This window comes from Desmodus rotundus, chromosome 4 (genome assembly GCF_022682495.2).
Source record: "Desmodus rotundus isolate HL8 chromosome 4, HLdesRot8A.1, whole genome shotgun sequence".
NCBI classification, from domain to species: domain Eukaryota; kingdom Metazoa; phylum Chordata; class Mammalia; order Chiroptera; family Phyllostomidae; genus Desmodus; species Desmodus rotundus.
In genome coordinates this window covers 66,331,540-66,351,101 of record NC_071390.1, presented here as the reverse complement: position 1 = coordinate 66,351,101, position 19,562 = coordinate 66,331,540, and the positions used below count along the sequence as shown (strand labels likewise).

The 19,562-nt window shown below is 37.2% G+C and overlaps 1 protein-coding gene across 4 annotated transcripts in view; it reads right to left on the bottom strand.

The window, feature by feature from the left end:
- MAPK8 (mitogen-activated protein kinase 8) overlaps positions 1–19,562 on the bottom strand; it is a 125,558-nt gene that overhangs the window by 90,238 nt on the left and 15,758 nt on the right. The gene's annotated exons all lie outside the window — the stretch shown is intronic.

The window sequence follows — 19,562 nt, the reverse complement described above, 5'->3', positions numbered from 1 at the left end:
GAGTTTAGACTGCTTTGCACATGTTCTACTCACCCTACTTCCTCTCCTTGTTACTAAGCTCCTGCTCATCCTTCAAATCTCAAGTTTCAGTTTAGCTGCCAACTTCTAAACAGAGCTTTGCCTCACTCTCCAATCTAAATTGGGTGTCCTTATATACTTTCATGACAACATGTTCTTCTCCACTGTATTAGAGTTTAATTGTTCACTTACTTTTGTGATTAGACTATAAACTCCAAAAAGGCAGGGGAATGCTTATTTTATTTGTATCCTTAAAGCCTAAGTCTAGTGCCTGTCATATAGAAATCAACTAACATTTGCCAATTGAACAAATGAAAACTGAAACCAATTACTTCAAGTATGAGTGTCCTGGAAGTCACATAACCTTTCTTCCTTTACTTGTTACATTTAGTTATCGATGCTATTAACATGTTTTAACCCAGATCCACAGAAATTTAGCAAAACTTTCCTAAATTTCAATGTCCATATTACCCATATTTTTAAATAGAGTTCAGTGCTTTTAAAACAATAGCTCTTAAAGCAACTCTAAAAATCAAAATGAATAAAATGGACTTCTGCTTTTAGAATGGTGGAGTACTGAGATCAGATTTACCTTCTTTTAATAATGAAAAAGTATATAAAATATGATAGATGCTGTTATCAGACATCGGACAACAGAGACTGGGTCTCAATCCCTTAAAAAGGGAAGAAATTAGGGAAGCCGTATAACTGCCCTGCCATTCTGACTAGGGGCCTTTCCAGATCACAATGCAGAAGTGCCATACCATACAGAGCATAACACCTTCACTGAATTAATAAGGAGCTAGTGAGGAAGATGAAGGTGACTAGAAACTTGATGGCACAGTAGAGAGAAGAGAGCTACTAAGAGAAGAAAGTACTCCAGAAATCACCAGAAGGGTTCTCTTAGATCTTTGGCAGAATGCTAATTTACATATGCATAAGGCAAAACTCCACAAGTCTAAAGCAAAGGACAACTGCAAAGGAGCTATAAGATGAACAATTCCCAGAACTCATTCAGAAACAAGGATAGAAATGACCACAGACTTCTCTGAAACTGTGCATGTCAGACACAAGAACATTACAGCTTTAAAATGCTGAAAGACAAAACGTCAATTCAGAAATGCGTATCATTTGCCTTTCTCATTCTCTCACAAATGTACAGTTTTCCAGAGGCTAAGAGACTTGTGATATCACAACAGATTATTTTTTTCTCTTGGAAAATAGTTATTTTTCATTAAAATGTTATTTATGTTAATGTGTAATTCATTTATTATTTTGTAAATAAGCTGATATTTTTAAAGTTCTTAATTTTTATTTCTAAGAAGATAAATTTTGATAACTATAGTCCACAAAAAGAAAATATAGTTGAGATCCTCAACAAGTTTTAAGATTGTGAAAACATTCTAAGAATGAAAGGTTTTGAGAATCACTGCTTTAAGAGTAGTGATTCAATTAGTGTTCATTTGTGAGGCCACAGAGCCTGTGTGAAAGTTTCCTATTACAAACTCAATTTCCCTAACAAATACATGGCTTTCTTATTATGTCAGTCTGTGTAATACGTATCTTTAAAAAGAATCTGTCCATTTCATCTAAGTTGTTTAATTATTAGTATATACTTGTTTATGATACTCCCTTAGGCTATAGCATATGCTGTGATGTCTCCCTTTCACTTGAGATATAGATAATTTGTGGCTTCTCTCTTTTTATACTGCTCAGTCTGTCTGGAAATAATTTTTTTCCAAAAATTATTAACTGCATAAATTTTGACACTCTAATACTTGACACAGATGGGTTCTGGTGATGGCCCTGTACTTCTCATAACACAATGGCAATGGTGATTTAATGAACTATGACAACATTTAGAAGATCTGCAGACCTCACTGAACCAGTATTTTTCAAATGATCAATGCATGGGCAAAAGTTCATTTAAATGAAAAATAGACCAATGGATTTAAATATAATAAAGTATGAAAATTTATATGATTCCATATTACACACTGGCGTTAAACTGTTAAATTTTGATGTAGTATAAAAGAGGAATATCCAAATTATCTGTATGATGACATGGGAAGTACGCATAAGCACTTCTGCTGTGCAGTGAAAAATAATGGTTGTCTGAAGAAAAAGTACCTGTACAACAATTTGAGTTGTGAGCCACTTAGGTTTTTTTACTGTTGTTCAATTACAGTTGTCCCCATGCCCCCCCCCAACTCTCCCCTGTCCTACCCCCCACACCTCCACATTGAATCCTCTCCCCCTGTTACCTTTGTCCATGGGTCCTGTATACATAGTCCTTGACTTGCCTCTTCCCCTTCTTTCCCCTGCTACCCACTTCCTCCCTCCCCTCTGGTTTCTGTCAGATTGCTCTTTATTTCCAAGTGTCTGGTTCTAATTTGCTCGCTTGTTTGTTGATTAGGTCCCAAGTATAGGTAAGATTGTATGGTATTTGTCTTTTGCTGTCTGGCTTATTTCACTTAGTATAATGCTCTCCAGTTCCATCCATGCTGTAGCAAAGGGTAGGAGCTCCTTTTTTCTTTCTGCTGCATGGTATTCCACTGTGTAAATGTACCACAGTTTTTTTGATCCACACATTTACTGATGGGCACTTAGACGGTTTCTAGCACTTGGCTCTTATAAATTGTGCTATGAACATAGGGGCACATAAATTCTTTTGAATTGGTGTTTTCGGATTCTTAGGATATAATCCCAGTAGTGGAATTACTGGGTCAAAAGGCAGTTCCATTTTTAGTTTTCTGAGGAATTTCCATACTGGTTTCCACAGTGTAAGACACTTTTTAACGTAACATTATTTTTACTTGAAAGATGGCTGACAAACTGTTAATTGGACTAGAGGACATTCTAGTAACTGGAAGACATTTCCTTGAAAAGTGAACCTGTGAGAACCAAGATGGTGGCGTAGGTAGACACACTGTGCCTCCTCGCACAACCAGAACTGACAGAAAATCGACTGGCAAGGAAGTCCGACACTAAAGAAATAAAAAATAAACATTCATCCAGACCGGTAGGAGGGGCAAAGATGGGCAGCCCGGGCGGAGAGGACTTGCGTTGCCGTGGCAGGACCGAGACTGGCGGAGTGTGGGACGAATGAGGCAGGCAGTCTGACCACTAGCAGACCCTACGGCCCCACATTTGCGCAAATAAACCCAGAGGGCCAGACTCAGAGTGGTGGAGAATGGGGAAGGCAGAGCAGCAGGTAGCACCCTGCAGCCCCACACTCACGCACAGATAAACTGGGACAAATGGCGGGGAGCGAAGCAGACCGCATAACCCAGGGCTCCAGCGCGGGGAAATAAAGCCTCAAACCTCTGAGTGAAAATGCCTGAGGGGGTTGGGGCGGCAGCAGGAGAGACTCCCAGCCTCACAGGAGAGGTTGTTGGAGAGACCCACAGGCGCCTAGAGTGTGCACAAGCCCACCCACTCGGGAACCAGCACCAGAGGGATCCAGTTTGATTGTGGGTAGAGGTGTGAAAGATTGAGATCTGGTGGAGAGGGGAGCGCGCCATTGCTCCCTCTCGGCCCCTCCCCCAGGTACAGCGCCACAGAGCAGCGACCAGCTTTACCCCGACCAGGGGAACACCTAAGGCTCCGCCCCTTTAAGTAAGAGATGCACCAAGACCAAAAAAAAAAAGTTCCAAATGACAGAACACTTCAAAGCTCCAGAAAAAAATACAACTAAGCGAGGAAGAGATAGCCAACCTATCGGATGCATAGTTCAAAACACTGGTTATCAAGACGCTCACAGAATTGGTTGAATTTGTTCGAAAACCAGATGAAAAAAATGAAGCCTATGCTAAGAGAAACAAAGGAAATTGTACAGGGAACCAATAGTGATGCGAAGGAAACTGGGACTCTAATCAAAGGTGTGGACCAGAAGGAAGAAAGAAACATCCAACCAGAAAAGAATGAAGAAACAAGAATTCGGAAAAGTGAGGAGACGCTTAGGAACCTCCAGGACATCTTGAAATGTTCCAACATCCGAATTACAGGGGTACCAGAAGGAGAAGAGGAAGAACAAAAAATTGAAAACTTATTTGAACAAATAATGAAGGAGAACTTCCCCAGTCTGGCAAAGGAAATAGATTTCCAGGAAGTCCAGGAAGCTCAGAGAGTCCCAAAGAAGTTGGACCCAAGGAGGAACACACCAAGGCACATCATAATTAATTACCCAAGATGAAACAGAAGGAGGGAATCTTAGAAGCAGCAAGAGAAAAGGACACAGTTACCTACAAAGGAGTTCCCATAAGACTGTCAGCTGATTTCTCAAAAGAGACCTTACAGGCAAGAAGGGGCTGGCAAGAAGTATTCCAAGTCATGAAAGGCAAGGACCTACATCCAAGATTACTGTATCCAGCAAAGCTATCATTTAGAATGGAAGGGAAGATAAAGTGCTTCTCAGATAAGGTCAAGTTAAAGGAGTTCATCATCACCAAGCCCTTATTATAGGAAATGTTAAAGGGAGTTACCGAAGAAAAAGAAGATCAAAAATAGGAACAGTAAAAATGACAGCAAACTCACAGTTATTAACAACCACACCTAAAACAAAAACAAGAACAAACTAGGCAAACAACTAGAACAGGAACAGAACCATAGAGATGGAGATCACATGGAGGGTTGTCAATAGGGGAGTGGGAGGGGGAGAGGGGGGGAAAGGTACAGAGAATAAGTAGCATAGATGATAGGTGGAAAATAGACAGGGGGAGGGTAAGAATAGTGTAGGAAATGTAGAAGCCAAAGAACTTATAAGTATGACCCATGGACATGAACTATAGGGGGGGAATGTGGGAGGGAGGGGGTGGGCAGGATGGAGTGGAGTGAGGGGGGGGGGAATGGGACAACTGTAATAGCATAATCAATAAATATATTTTTTAAAAAGTGAACCTGTTACTTCAAGGAAAACAAATGATAGTATTTACTTCCAATGATAAAATTCAAACTATCAAGTGAAAATTAATATTTTAGAAAATTTGTGCCTGTCCCTTTGAGCCTTGGCAGCTTCCCAAGATTTCTGATAAGATAGTGATATTAACAAATAATGTTTTGATATTATATAATGAAGCAGTTCTTAAAACTTTTTGGTCTCAGGAGCCCTTAGGCTCTCCAAAGTTATTGAAGAGCCCAAAGAACTTTTATTTACGTAGATAATATCATTATGTATTATATTACACATTAAAACTGAGTATTTGAAAATTTTTAAACTTACTTAAATGTAACAGTAACAAACCAATTATTACATGTTAATAATATGAACATTTTAATGGAGAATAATCTTTTTATATTCCAGTGAGAAGAGTGCCCCTGTTTTACATTTCATAAATCCCTTTCCTGTCTGGCTTAATTTCAGACAGTTGTACTGTTTTATGTGTTTCTGCACTCCCTCTGTGGCAACATCACAGGTCAGGTCATGTGGCTGCTGGAAACTCTTGAGAAGCAGCATGAAAAAGGCAAACAACATCTTAGTATTACTATAAAAAGTCTTGACTTCATGGAATCCTTGAAGCCCCTTCCTATATTCTCCACTATTAGAAGCAAGTTAGGAGATGGTCATAAACCTTAGTTATATTAATGTTGCAAATCTTCTCTTATTTTATAAAAATTCTTTTTATTAAGCAACAGATTTCTTTTGAACATAATCTAGTTTTTAGGCTTCATCCTTAATAAAATTAAAGCTGTTATCACTATTCTAGTCCCCAATTCACGTATGCTAACACTAATTTAAATCCCCTAGACACATATACATATTTGTATGAGCCCATGTGTATAGTGTGTATACATAATCTCTCACACATGCAAAAAATATATGGGAAGAAATACACCAAAATACTATTAGCAAGACCATGGGTAGTTTTGATCTTTTTATCATTACTTTACTTTCCCCCCAATATTCTACATACACATATATGTTTTTACATTTAATATTTGTTTGTTTGTTTCTTTATTTAATCAATCCTTACTCAAGGACATTTTTTTCATTGTTTTTTAGAGAGAGAGGAAGGGGGAGCGAGGGTGGGAGAAGGGAAACATTGATGTGAAACAGAAGCATCAGCTGGTTGCCACTCATGCACACCTGGACCGGGGACTGAACCTGCAACAGAGGTATGTGCCCTGACTGGGAATCAAATGCACAACCTTTCGGTTAAGGGGCAATGCTCCAACCAAGCCACACTGGCCAGGGCTGCATTTAATTTTTTGAAAATAAATGGATAAATGCTACCCATTACTCTCTTCCTTTCATTAGCACTGAATAATATTCTTTTCAAAAGAAGAACAGTGTCTTTCCTGACCTTATGGAACCAGCAGGCCTTGGTAACTACAAGGAGGCAGAGAATAAGGAGAAAACTACATCAGGAAATAGGATATAGTGGACCTCATGCTGCTGTATCAAAAAAACTAAAATTTAGAATTGTGATGTAAGAATCTAGGATTTCCAGTAAAATATATTCTCATAAAATAATGATCCGTTTTATGCAGTGCTAGCAGGTACTGTGTACACAAATACACTTGTTAAAAATATTTAGTTCTCTGTAACTTAAGTGTTTTTACTTACTCTCCTTTGAACTTACCACAGAATATAGTATTTTAAAATTCATACTCTAAGTGGATTTAATAAACTTTTTTAAAAAGGAGACTTCAATCTTTTTGGAGATTATCACAATTCATAAAAATGGCTCTTGGCCAAAAGAACTGCAGCAACGGGCCAATAACTCAGAGCAATGACATACAAGTTCTGAATCCTTCCAATGAGGAATCTCAAGAACTCTATTACTTAAATAACTGGTGTCTACAATGCTACATCAAGGCATTAGGATGGGACAAGTGGCACCCACTATATCATAATTAACATGAAGAGAGGGAGAGAACATGATGCAGGATCACAACTCTTTCACCTAACCAGTAGAGGAGAGGGAGCACAAAGCAGTGGTTAAAACTCAAGACTCTGGAGCAGACTGTGTGGATTCAGATTCTGGTCCTACCACCCTGGGAAATGTTTATCTGCCTCAGTTTCCCCATCTATAAAATGAAGCAGAGGGTAGCATAATAAATAATGTATACCTACAAGGTTGTTAGAAGGGTTAAATGTGTTAGTATGTGTAAAGTGCTGGCACATAGTAAATATTTGTTAAAGAAAAGGAAAAAATGCTGAAGCTAAAGTTCAAACACCTAAATTTATCAAGTAGAAAAGAAAAAAAGAATTAGAGCAGAAATCAATGAAAATGAAAACAGGAAAATAGAGAAAAATACTCAATGAAAACAAAACCTGGTTTTTTAAAAATATAAACACATTGATAAACCTCTATCTAGACTAAGCAAAAAAAAGAGAGAGAGAGAGAAGATAAATTATCAATATAAAAAATAAAAGAGGGGCCATCATACTGATTACAAGTAAATTAAAATAAAGAAATACTATTATCAAAAATTTTATGCTCACAAATCTGATTACTGAGATGAAACAGACCAGTTTTGTGAAAGACACAATCTACCAAAATTCATACAAATAGATAAACTGAATAAGCCTATATCTATTTAAAAAATTGAATCAATAGTTATTAATCTTTCCAAACTGAAAGCACCAGGCCCAAATGGTTTCACTGGTGAATTCTACCAAACATTTAAGGGGGAGAAAAATAGTATCATATCTCTATAATCTCTTTTAGAAAATAGAAGCAGAGCAAATACACCCTACCTTCTTCTATGAAGGAAGCATTATCCTAATACAAAATCAGGTAAGGACACTACAAGAAATCTTCAGAACAATATCTCATAAACACAGATACAAAAATCTTCAACAAAATATTACCAATCAAATCCAACAATGTATAAAAAGAACTCTACATCACAACCAAGGAGGATATTTCAGGTATGCAAGGCTGGTTCTAAAGTCTATTAATGTAACCCACCAAATCAACAGGCTAAAGAAGAAAAATCATGATTATATCAATAGATGAGGAAAAAAATTCTGACAAAATCTAACATCGTTCATTATAAAAACTCTCATAAAACAAGGAATAGAAGGGAATTTCCTCAATTTGATATGGAACATCTACAAAACAAAACAAAAAACAACCCCAAACCCTACAGTTAACATTATACCTAATGGCAAGAAATTTGATACTTTCCCTCTAAGTTCAGAAACAAGGCAAGAATTTGAACAACTCTCTCATCATCCTTATTCAATATCATACTGGAAGTTCTAACTATTGCAGTAAAATAACAAGAGAAAATAAATGGTATACAGATTGTGACAGAAGAAATAAAACTGGTTTTATTCACGAATGTTATTATTTTATGTAGGAATTCCAAAAAAAAAAAAAATCAACAAAAAAACTCCACCTTGTTGATAGTTGCTTCCATTTGGGTATGAGTTAATTCTGATATTGCTATACATGCATATTGTACATACCAGAATAGAACAATTAAGTAAATGGATGACATATGGTAACAGGCAGTTTTTCACTACTGAAGAAAGGATGCCAGAAAGATTGACATGGTAATGGATTGGAGTTGAAGACGGTTAAGAACTCACATTTAGCTTAATATAGACACAGATGGTTACACCTAGAAATATATAGAGACATGTATATAGACACATATTTACATATGTGTGCTAATATATACACACACTCAATCTTTGCTTTGCTGAGTGCCTAAACAAACTACATCCCAGTAACAAGCACAACTAGCACCCAGATCTTGCATTCTAACACCATTTTCCAAAAAAATGAAATAGGGCTCCTTGGATAAATGGTTGATTCTAGGACTGGGGCAGAAAATATAAAAGATGAACTGGGACCATCTTACAGTGTCATAAAATAAGAAAGTCCTCAAAAACTGGCACACACACAAAACACTCACTTTGACAGAGGTATGTCAAAGGGACACAGGAGCCAAAGGAAAGACCTCTCAAAAGGCCAAAGCTGGATCAATTTGAGCAATAAAATAAAGTAGTATTGGATTATAACTCTAAGTATAAAATAAATATCCATGACTCTATACTGATAATTGATAAATTAATAAATGGGAGAAGAGACAAATCTCTCATGGGGAAGATTTCCAAATAATTTATGTTCTCCACTCTCAGGGGGGGAGAGCATAAGTCCTTAATTAATCTTTAAGTGTAGGGTGAGGGATGGGGAAGAAGGGAGTAACTTTATAGTGGTGAAATATGACAAACACTACCTTAGCCAGGTGATCAAGGTCAACATCAACAGTCATAAATTATGTTAATAGTAGGTATCTTTGATATGATGTGATAAAAATAGCACTTTACCTAGTGACTTTCCTCCCCAACACCTTAAACCATAATCTAAAAATGATAAAAACATCAGACAAATTCCAATAAAGAAAATCCTACACAATACCTGCCTGATCAGTACTCCTCAAAATGATCAAGGTCATCAAAAGCATTCAAGGACTGTCTGGGAAACTCAAAGCCAAGAAGACCCTAAGGACTCATGACAACAAAATGTAATGTGGTATTCTGGATGATGATACCTGGAACAGAAAAAGTACATGAGTTAAAAACTAAGGAAAGCTGAATAAACTACAAACTTTAGTACCAATGTAAGATGCTCATAACAGAAACTGGGTGCAGGGCATGGGAACTGTCTGTAATAAATTCTTATTTTTTCTGTGAGCCTAAAATTCTAAAAAGATAAAGTCTACTAAAAAAAGGAATAATGACTAATATGATTACAAAAATAATGAAAAAACAAAAATCTCTGTAATACTGAAGGAGAGAGGAAAATATTAAGTTTTACTAGCACTGGAGATGACAAGTAACCAATTTTCAGAATTGAAATCGTGTTCAGATTTCAGAGTTGAAAGAGTTAAAGAGTTGCTCTATCAAAGGAAAGGAAAATAAGCATTGATCTTATCTTTTAAGAGACAACTGTAGTTTAATCCCAGTTGACATGGGAGAAGTCTTTGTAACAGAGGACAGTTGACTAACAGGCCAAAGGGATGATAGTTTTGGTTTTTTGTTTTGTTTTGTTTTTTTTATTTTCTTTTTCTTTTTTTTTATTGTTATTCAATTACAGTTGTATGCCTTTTCTCCCCTTCCCTCCCCCCACCCCAGCTGAACCCACCTCCCTCCCCTACCCCCACCATCCCCCCCAATTTTGTCCATGTGTCCTTTATAATAGTTCCTGCAATCCCCTCTTCCCACTGTCCCCACCCCACTCCCCCCTGGACACTGCTAGACTATTACCCCCGTCAATGTCTCTGGTTGTATTTTGTTTGCTTTTTTCTTTTATGTTGATTATGTGCCAGTTAATGGTGAGATCATATGGTATTTGTCCCTCACCGCCTGGCTTATTTCACTTAGCATAATGCTCTCCAGTTTGGGATGATAGTTTTAAAAAGGCATCATTTTGCGAGCACAAATGAAGTAACTGATTAGACAAGGCTAACAGATGCTAAAAGCATCAGGCAAAAGGCTGCTGGGAAACAGAGTATTTGCAATTGCTAATTGCAAAGGGGGAAAACCCATTTTAAATAAAATGGACAGATCTTGTTAATACCATCTCAACCAAAACAACCACATTTTAGGTAGACAACCTGATGTTATTGCCTTGTATTATGAATCAATATAATGTACACAGGGGCATGTAAGCCAAAAGAAAAATAAAAAATAAAAAAATAAATGTAATCCAGCCTTTAGAGCTGGATAGTTCTAATTTAAATCCAACCTTTTTGGGATAACAGTGACTAAAGATACCAGATAAACACTACAAAGAAACAATAAGACAAATCTAGAATGTAGGAACATTCTCTAAGACAAGTGGCCTGATCTCTTCAAGAAGCCAATGTCATGGGGGGGGGGGGGAGTGAAGGTGGGGACTAATGAAGTGTGTTAAAAGTGATTAAAACAACAACAATCAAATGTAATGCACAAACTTTGAACTCTGGAAAAAAACAACTATAAACGGACAATTAGAGAAACTTGAATACACACTAAACATTGTTTTTTCCTCCAAGTATGACATTTGTTGAATATGTTTAATTTTAGGAGGTGCTTGTAACATTCAGGGGTCAAGTCCAGCCAAAAAAGAGAGAAAAGTATCAAGAGAGATATACATAAAAAACTCCTAAAATATTAACAATAATACCCAACTGGTAGTATTCAGGGGTTCACTGCACTATTCTTTCAATTTGTTTGCATTCTTAATAAAAATTGGGGATGGTGTGAATGAATAAAATTAGAAAAAATAGTGGCCAAATGATGAGTTGTAAACCACCAGAAAACAGTAATAGCAGAATCTATGGGAAGGTATAACAAAGAAACATGGATTTTAAACCAGTCTCCTGTGACACATACACTGCATGACCATTAGGAAGGTGGGGGCATGAAAGAGATGGAATCAGTTTAAGAAAGAATTCCTATCTTCCAAAAGTTTAAAGTATCAACCCAAACCCTACTGATACCATCACCTGAGACAGATACCTCCAATCTCATTTTTTTTCACAAGGACTACAAAAGACATGTCATTTTTGCTCTTCAATTGTAGAGGTTGAAGAGTGACAGATTTTGTAATTTTGAAATTTCAGAAATATGGGAATGAGTTGTGGTAATCAAGTTTTACATAAATGAATTCATGAGGACCATAAATTAATTCACATACATAAATACATATGAACATAGCATACTATATCAAAACCAGTAACTTATCATATATCTTATATTAATAATAGGTTTCATAAAATTAAGTTCTCTTTGCAATTATTTACCATACTAGTTGCTGTGTCGTAGATATATACTGCTTATGAGGCACAACCTCAAGTCCAGCCCCAAAGTCAACCCCTTTAAAGCTGTAGAACAAATTTAAAAATATTATTCAACATAAATGAGTGGATACTTCTTGGTGCCTCCTCCACAATATCTAGAATTCTACAGCCTTATAACTATGAAAATATCATGCCGACAAATATGTCAGCTCCTGTTATGTGTGACTGCCCTTTCCCTTATGTCTTTCCCTTCTGTGGTTTATGTCCCTGGTAGACATAAGAAGGTTATTTTATCTCTCCCAAAGTTTGCAAAAATACCATTTACTTTGTCTTTTTCCCCCCTCCATTTCTATTCCTAATCCTATTTTCCCTTCTCTAATTAATTGCTACAGTGCATATAAAATGAACACATAATGCTATATAAAAATACCGTTACCCCAAATTTCACTCTGAGGAAAAAACTAATACCACGTGAGAATTTCAAATAGGGAATTCTAATCAGATAGGTAATTAGGACCAACTCTTACTAAGAGCAGTGAGAAAAGCTGGAAAAACAAACCAACCAACCAACCAGACACCTCTTTGAACGCATGCGAGTGTTAACAAGGCAGTAAAAAAGAATGGAGGCTAAGATCTCAGAGAGTAAGGAAATCCCTAGAAGTGAGGCAGGAATCTGAGACCCCTTTTTCGCAGGGGGCATTTGCCAATTCCATAAAGGTGGTTGAAAAGCTCATCAAACTTTTTACAAATCTACAAGACTTGAGGTGGTTGGTAGAGAGATAGGGTTTTAAATATTGGAAGTAAAAGCCTAACAAAGTATGATGGTAGGGAAATGGGGGAGGGGCTGATAATACCCCTCGTTTTATGTTGGGAGTAAAGAAAACATAAAATAGACCAGCCTTTGCATATTCCGGAACCCGGCTTTGAAACATCTTTGTTTCTGACTAGGTGAAGATGATTCAAGATTGCAAATGTCACTAGCTAGGCTCCTACCAAAAGTAAAACAAAAATCCTTTTTGGAAGGAAACAATATTTTAAACCTTAAATCAGCTCTATAATTTTTCACATAAAATTCCTTAATAAAAAATCCAAGTATGATATCAAGAAAACATAATAAAAAAATTAAGTGATACAAAAGCCTACAGGAAAACGAGGATCAAGATAATGAAATTATTCAATACAGCACGCTTAATGTATTTTTTAAAAATTTTTTTAAATATTGAGAGTCATTAAAGACTGTCCCAGTACAAAATCCTAATTTGAAAATTTCAGATCATACTTAATTTCCTAATCCTTAAATTAATCTCTGATTGACTCTTTAGCAACTGGCAAAACTCTTCTAAACTCTCCTTACTCCTCTTAAGTACACACATCCAAAAAGAACACTTTACCTACTAAACTAAGAAAAATCCAACCTAAAAGGAATTCAATACACCAACAGACAGGCCCCTTTAACCTGCAAAGCAGTACATTCCCCACAAGGGAACATTTCCCATTAAGTCACCACAAGAGAGCAAACTATTGCAAGGAGCCACTGTAACTCAAATCAGGTTTTCAAGCATTTTACATCACAATCCATTACACACACACCTTTATATGTAATCTTACACGTAATTACACAACTGAAACACAAATTTCAAAAAACAATTCTTAGTACAGTAATTAAGATAGGATGACTGACATAAGGATAGATTATACAGATTAATGGAACAGAATTGAGTTTTTAACATAAAAACAAGAATGATAAGACAATCTGATAATACAGTATTCAGTGCTAGACAACTCCATTACCAGATGCAAAAGGATAAAGTCAAATCCCTTCCTCACACCATACACACACAAAAAAGTAACTCAAAATGAATTGCATATCTAAATGTAAGAGCTAAAACTATGAAACTTTCAGAAGAAAACACAGGAGTCACCTCCATATCCTTGAGTTAGACAGTGCTTTCTTAGAGAAAACACCAAAAGCAACCAAGAAAAAATAAACTGAATTTCATTAAAGTTAAAATCTTTTGTATTGCAAATGATACAATCAAGAAAAGTTGGTATCTCTTCCAAGAAACTGAAAAGACAATCCCAAAACAGGAAGAAATATATGCAATAGGAACTCGGATCAAGACTATATAAAAAGGGACTTCCAGACAAGATGGAGGTGTAGGTAAACACACTGTGCCTCCTCACACAACTAAAAGAAGGACAACATCAAATTTAAAAACAAAAAAACAACCAGAACAGACAGAAAATCTGACTGCATGGAAGTCTAACAACCAAGGAGTTAAAGAAGAAACATTCATCCAGACCGGTAGGAGGGGCAGCCAGGGGGAGGACTCACAGCAAGGCAGTGGCTGAAGGACCCAGTGAAGAGGCAGACTGCGGACTGGGGCACATTCTCCTGAAGGTAAAATGGGAGGAACAACTGGGGAGAGAGATAGACCTCACAACCCAGGGTTCCAACAAGGGGAAATAAAGCCTCAAAGCCTCTGACTGAAAACACCTGTGGGGGTTGAGGCGGCAGCAGAAGAAACTCCCAGCCTCACAGGAGAGTTCATTGGAGAGACCCACAGGGTCCAAGAACGTACACAAAACCACCCACCTGGAAATCAGCACCAGAAGGGCCCAATTTGATTGTCCATACAGGGGGAAGTGACTGAAAATTGGCAGTGAGCAGAGCAAGCAGCACTGTTCCCTCTCAGGCCCCTCCCCGACATAGAAGTCACAACACAGCAACATGGGTTGCCCTGCCCTGGTGAACACCTAAGGCTCCGCCCCTTACTACATAACTGGAGTGCGAGACCAAAAAAAAAAAAAAAAAGGCCCAAATTAAAGAACAGATCACAGTTCCAAAAATAATACAACTAAGCTATGAAGAGATAGCCAACCTATCAGATGCACAGTTCAAAACACTGGTAATCAGGATACTCACAAATAGTTGAATATGGTCACATATTAAGAGAAAAAAATGAAGGCTATGCTAAGTGAAATAAAGGAAAATGTGCAGGGAATCAACAGTGATGGGAAGGAAACCGGGACTCAAATCAACGGTGTGGACCAGAAGGAAGAAAGAAACATTCAACCAGAACAGAATAAAGGAACAAGAATTCAATAAAATGAAGAGAGGCTTAGGAACCTCTAGGACATCTTTAAACATCACAACATCCTAATCATAGGGGTAACCAGAAGAACAGGAAGAGCAAGAAATTGAGAACTTATGTGAAAAAATGATGGAGAACTTCCCTAAATCTGGCAAATGAAATACACTTCCAGGAAGCTCAGAGAGTCCCAAAGAAGTTGGACCCAAGGAGGAACACACCAAGGCACATCATAATTACATTACCCAAGATTAAACAGTAGAGAATCTTAAAGCAGCAAGAGAAAAGGAAACAGTTACCTACAAAGGAGTTCCCATAAGACTGTCAGCTGATTTCTCAAAAGAAACCTTGCAGGCAAGAAGGGGATGGGAAGAAGTATTCAAAGTCATGAAAGGCAAGGACTTACATCCAAGATTACTGTATCCAGCAAAGCTATCATTTAGAATGAAGGGCAGATAAAGTGCTTCTCAGATAAGGTAAAGCTAAAGGGGTCCATCATCACCAAGCCCTTATTATATGAAATGTTAAAGGGATTTATCTAAGAAAAAGATCAAAAATATGAACAGTAAAATGACAACAAACTCAGTTATTAACAACTGAACATAAAGCAAAAACAAAAACGAACTAAGCAAACTAGGGCAGGAACAGAATCACAGAAATGGAGATCCCAAGGAGAGTTATCAGCGGGGAAGTGGGCGGAGGAGGGAGGGGGAAAAGGTACAGAGAATAAGTAGTATAAAAGGTAGGTAGAAAATAGACAGGGTGAGGTTAAGAATAGTATGGGAAATGTAGAAGCCAAAGAACTTATATGTATGACCCATGGACATAAACTAAAGGCGGGGGGGGGGAATAAGAGTGGGAGGGGGTATGCAGGGCAGAGGGGAATAAAGGTGGGGGAATGGGACAACTGTAATAGCATAATCAATAAAATATATTTTTTTAAAAGACCATAAAAAGAGCATTTACAACTTAATAAAAAGATAAACCAATTTTTAAAATAGGCATAGGTTCTGAATAAACATTTCTCCCGAAGATACACAAAGCAAATGAAAAAGATCATTAACATCAGAGAAATGTGAATCAAAAGCACATCAAGATAACATTTCACACTCATTAAAATGGGTACATCAAAACACAGACAAAACAAACATTGAGATGTGGAGAAATTGGAAACTTTGTACCTTGCTCGTAGGAATGTTGTAACCACTCTGAAAAAGTTTGCCAGTTCCTTAAATGTTAAACATGGAATTATCCACATGACCAGCAATCCCAATCCTGGTTATATACCCAATAAACTGAAAACATACATCACAAAAATTTATGAATGAATGTCCATGACAGTATTACTTATTATATTCAAATGCCCACCAACTACTGAAGGAATGAAGTACTGATACATGCTACAAGATGAATGAACCTTGAAAACATTATGCTAAGTGAATTAAGTCAGCCACAAAACACTATATACTTTATGACTGCTTCATGTGATGCTCAGAATAGGCAAATCTATAGCAACAGAAAGTAGATCACTGGTGGGCTGGGACCAATGGGGTGTGTGGGTGTGTGTGTGTGTGCGCGCGCGCACACAGTAATGGGAGTGATTGCTAATGGTACTTTTTAATCATTTTTTAAATTAATGTTCAAATACAGTTGTCTCCATTTTCCCATTACCACTCCCCCACCCTCCCCAGATCCTACCTCCCTTTGTCTTCGTCTATGGGTCCTTTATACATGTTCATTGATAACCCTTTCCCTTCTTTCCCCTGTTATTTCCCTTCTCCCTCTCCTATGGTTACTGCCAGTTTGTTCTTAATTTCAATGTCTCTGGTTATACTTTGTTTGCTTATTTGTTTTATTAACTAGGTTCTACTTACAGGTGAGTTTCTATCTGGAGTGATAAAATGTTCTAAAACGAGGATGTGGTGATGGGTTCATCTTTACACAACGAATAATAAAAAACTCTGAATTGTATACTTAAAATAGGTAAATTGCAATGGTATGTAAATTAAATTTCAATGTAGCTGTTAAATTCTTAGCCCCTTATTACTGTGATACAGCCTGATATCAAGATTCCAATGACATATTTCACAAAACTAGAACAAATATTTCAAAAATTTTTATGGAACCACAAAAGGCCCCACATAGCAAAAGTGATCCTGAAAAAAAGAACAACAAAGTTGGAAGAATCACGCTACCTAATATCAAACCGTATTAGAAGGCCACAATGATCAAAACAGCTAGTACTGGCATAAAAACAGACACACAAATCCATGGAACAGAACAGAGAGCCCAGAAATAAATCCACACCCTTACAGTCAATTAATATTCTACAGATGAAGCAAGCACATACAATGGGCTAAAGATAGTCTATTCAATAAACGGTGTTGGGAAAATTGGACAGAGATGCAGAAAAATAAAACTAGACCACTTTTTTACACCACACACAAGAATAAATTCAAAATGGATCAAAGATTTAAGTGTTAGACTTGAAACCATAAACATCTGGAAGGAAACATAGGCAGCAAAATCTTGGACATTGCTTGTAGAAATTTTTTATTGGATATATCTCCCCAGGAAAGGGAAACAAAAGAAAAAATAAACAAATGGGACTTCATCAAACTAAGACATTTTTGCACAGCAAAGGTAACTGTCAACAAAATAAAAAGACAACCCACATAATGGGAGAACATACTGGTAAAGGGTTAATATCCAAAATTTATAAAGTACTTAAAAAATTCAATACCAAAAAAACAAACCACCCAATTAAAAAATAGGCAAAGGACCTGAACAGACACTTCTCCAAAGAGGACATACAGATGGCCAAAGAGACATATGAGAAGATGCTCAACGTCACTAATTATCAGAGAAATGCAAATAAAAACCACAATGAGATACCATCTCACACCTGTCAGAATGGCTATCATCAATAAATCAACAAACAACAAGTGCCTTTGAGGATGTGGAGAAAGGGAAATCCTTTTCCACTGCTGGTGGGACTGCAGACTGGTCCAGCCACTATGGAAAGCAGTATGGAGATACTTCCAAAAATTAAAAATGGATCTGCCTTTTGACCCAATGATCCCTCTTCTGGGAATATATCCAAAGGAAGCAAAACACTAATTCTAAAGAACATAAGCACCCCTATGTTCATTGCAGCGTTTTTTACAAACCCCAAGATATGGAAGCAGCCCAAGTGTCCATCAATAAATGAGAGGATAAAACAACTATGGGATTCTACTTGGCCATAAAAATGAAGAAAATTTTACCCTCTGAAACAGTATGGATGGACCTAGAGAACATTATGCTATATGAACTAAGCCAGTCAGAGAAAGACAAATACCATATGGTTTCACTCATGTGTGGAATCTAACGAACAAACTGAACTAACCAGCAAAACAGAGACAAACTCATAGACAGAGAACAGATGACAGCTAGTGGGGGGTGGAGGGGAGGGGAAGCTAGGTGGTGAGGGACTGAGCAGAAAGGAAAAAGGACTCAGGGACATGGACAACAGTGAGGTGACTGCTGGGGAGAAAGGGACTAAATCGTAATGGGAAAAGTATAATAAAGATTATATTTTTAAAAAAAGTTAAAAATAAAATAAAATAAAAATACAACATTAACTGTGAGCTCCTAAATTCATTCTACTACCAACTTATGGGTCATGACTGGCTATTTCAAAAACACTGCCATAGAGACCTCTAGTAAAACTGATACCCACTTTCTCCTATTATTAGGACTAATCCCATTATACCTCACATCCCAGGAAAAGTCCAGCTCTTCCTGGTCATCTGTCTGTTGTTCCCCAAGTTCTTACTGCCACACTGCTGGGTATATCCTCCACTGTATGTACCCTTACTTCCTCACCCTTTGCTGACTTCACCATTCATGCACACTGATGGACCCCTTTAATACCTCAGCCTCTTTATTCATTGGCCTCTTCATTTCTACCTTAGCAGCCCACTCCCAACACCATCCTGGGTATTATCATCACCAGAAACTATTACACCTGTCAAATCTCTATTTTAAGCATCCCACTCCAACCACCATGTTCAATCCTTACTTCACATCACCCCACCCCACCCTCTAAAACAATTTTAATTAAAATTTCCAAAACAGTGATGCTACCACTTCCTTACTATTCACCCTTATTTCACCTACTTTCTTGTCCATGTTAAATTTCACGATTCATCTCCACTTCTCTAACCATTCCCTTTAAAAAGCACTCATTTCCCTTGTCCCTTTTCCTTCTATATTGACTTAGTTTTATGCGTTAACTTGGGCTATAGTCTTATTATTCAATCAAATACTAGTGTATAAGTGTTACTGTGAAGGTATTTTTTAGATGTGGTAGCATCCACAATAAGTTAACTTTAAGTAACGGAGATTATCCTCAACAATGTGGGTAAGCCTCACCCAAGCAGTTGAAAGCTCTTAAAAGCAAAACTGAGGTTTCCTTAAGAAAGAGGAAATTCTGCTTCAAGACTGCAGCATCAGCTCTTGCTCAAGTTTCCTGCAAGCCTGCCCTACAGATTGCCGACTTTTCAGTCCCATAATTATGTAAGCAAATTCCTAGAAATTTCTTTATACATACATATCTCCTGCTGACGCTGTTTCTCTAGAGAACTCTGACTGATACACCTCGCAAAACCTCACACCAGAGGAATCCAACCATCTGCAGTATCTGTGCTTCTATCTAATCAGTTAAAT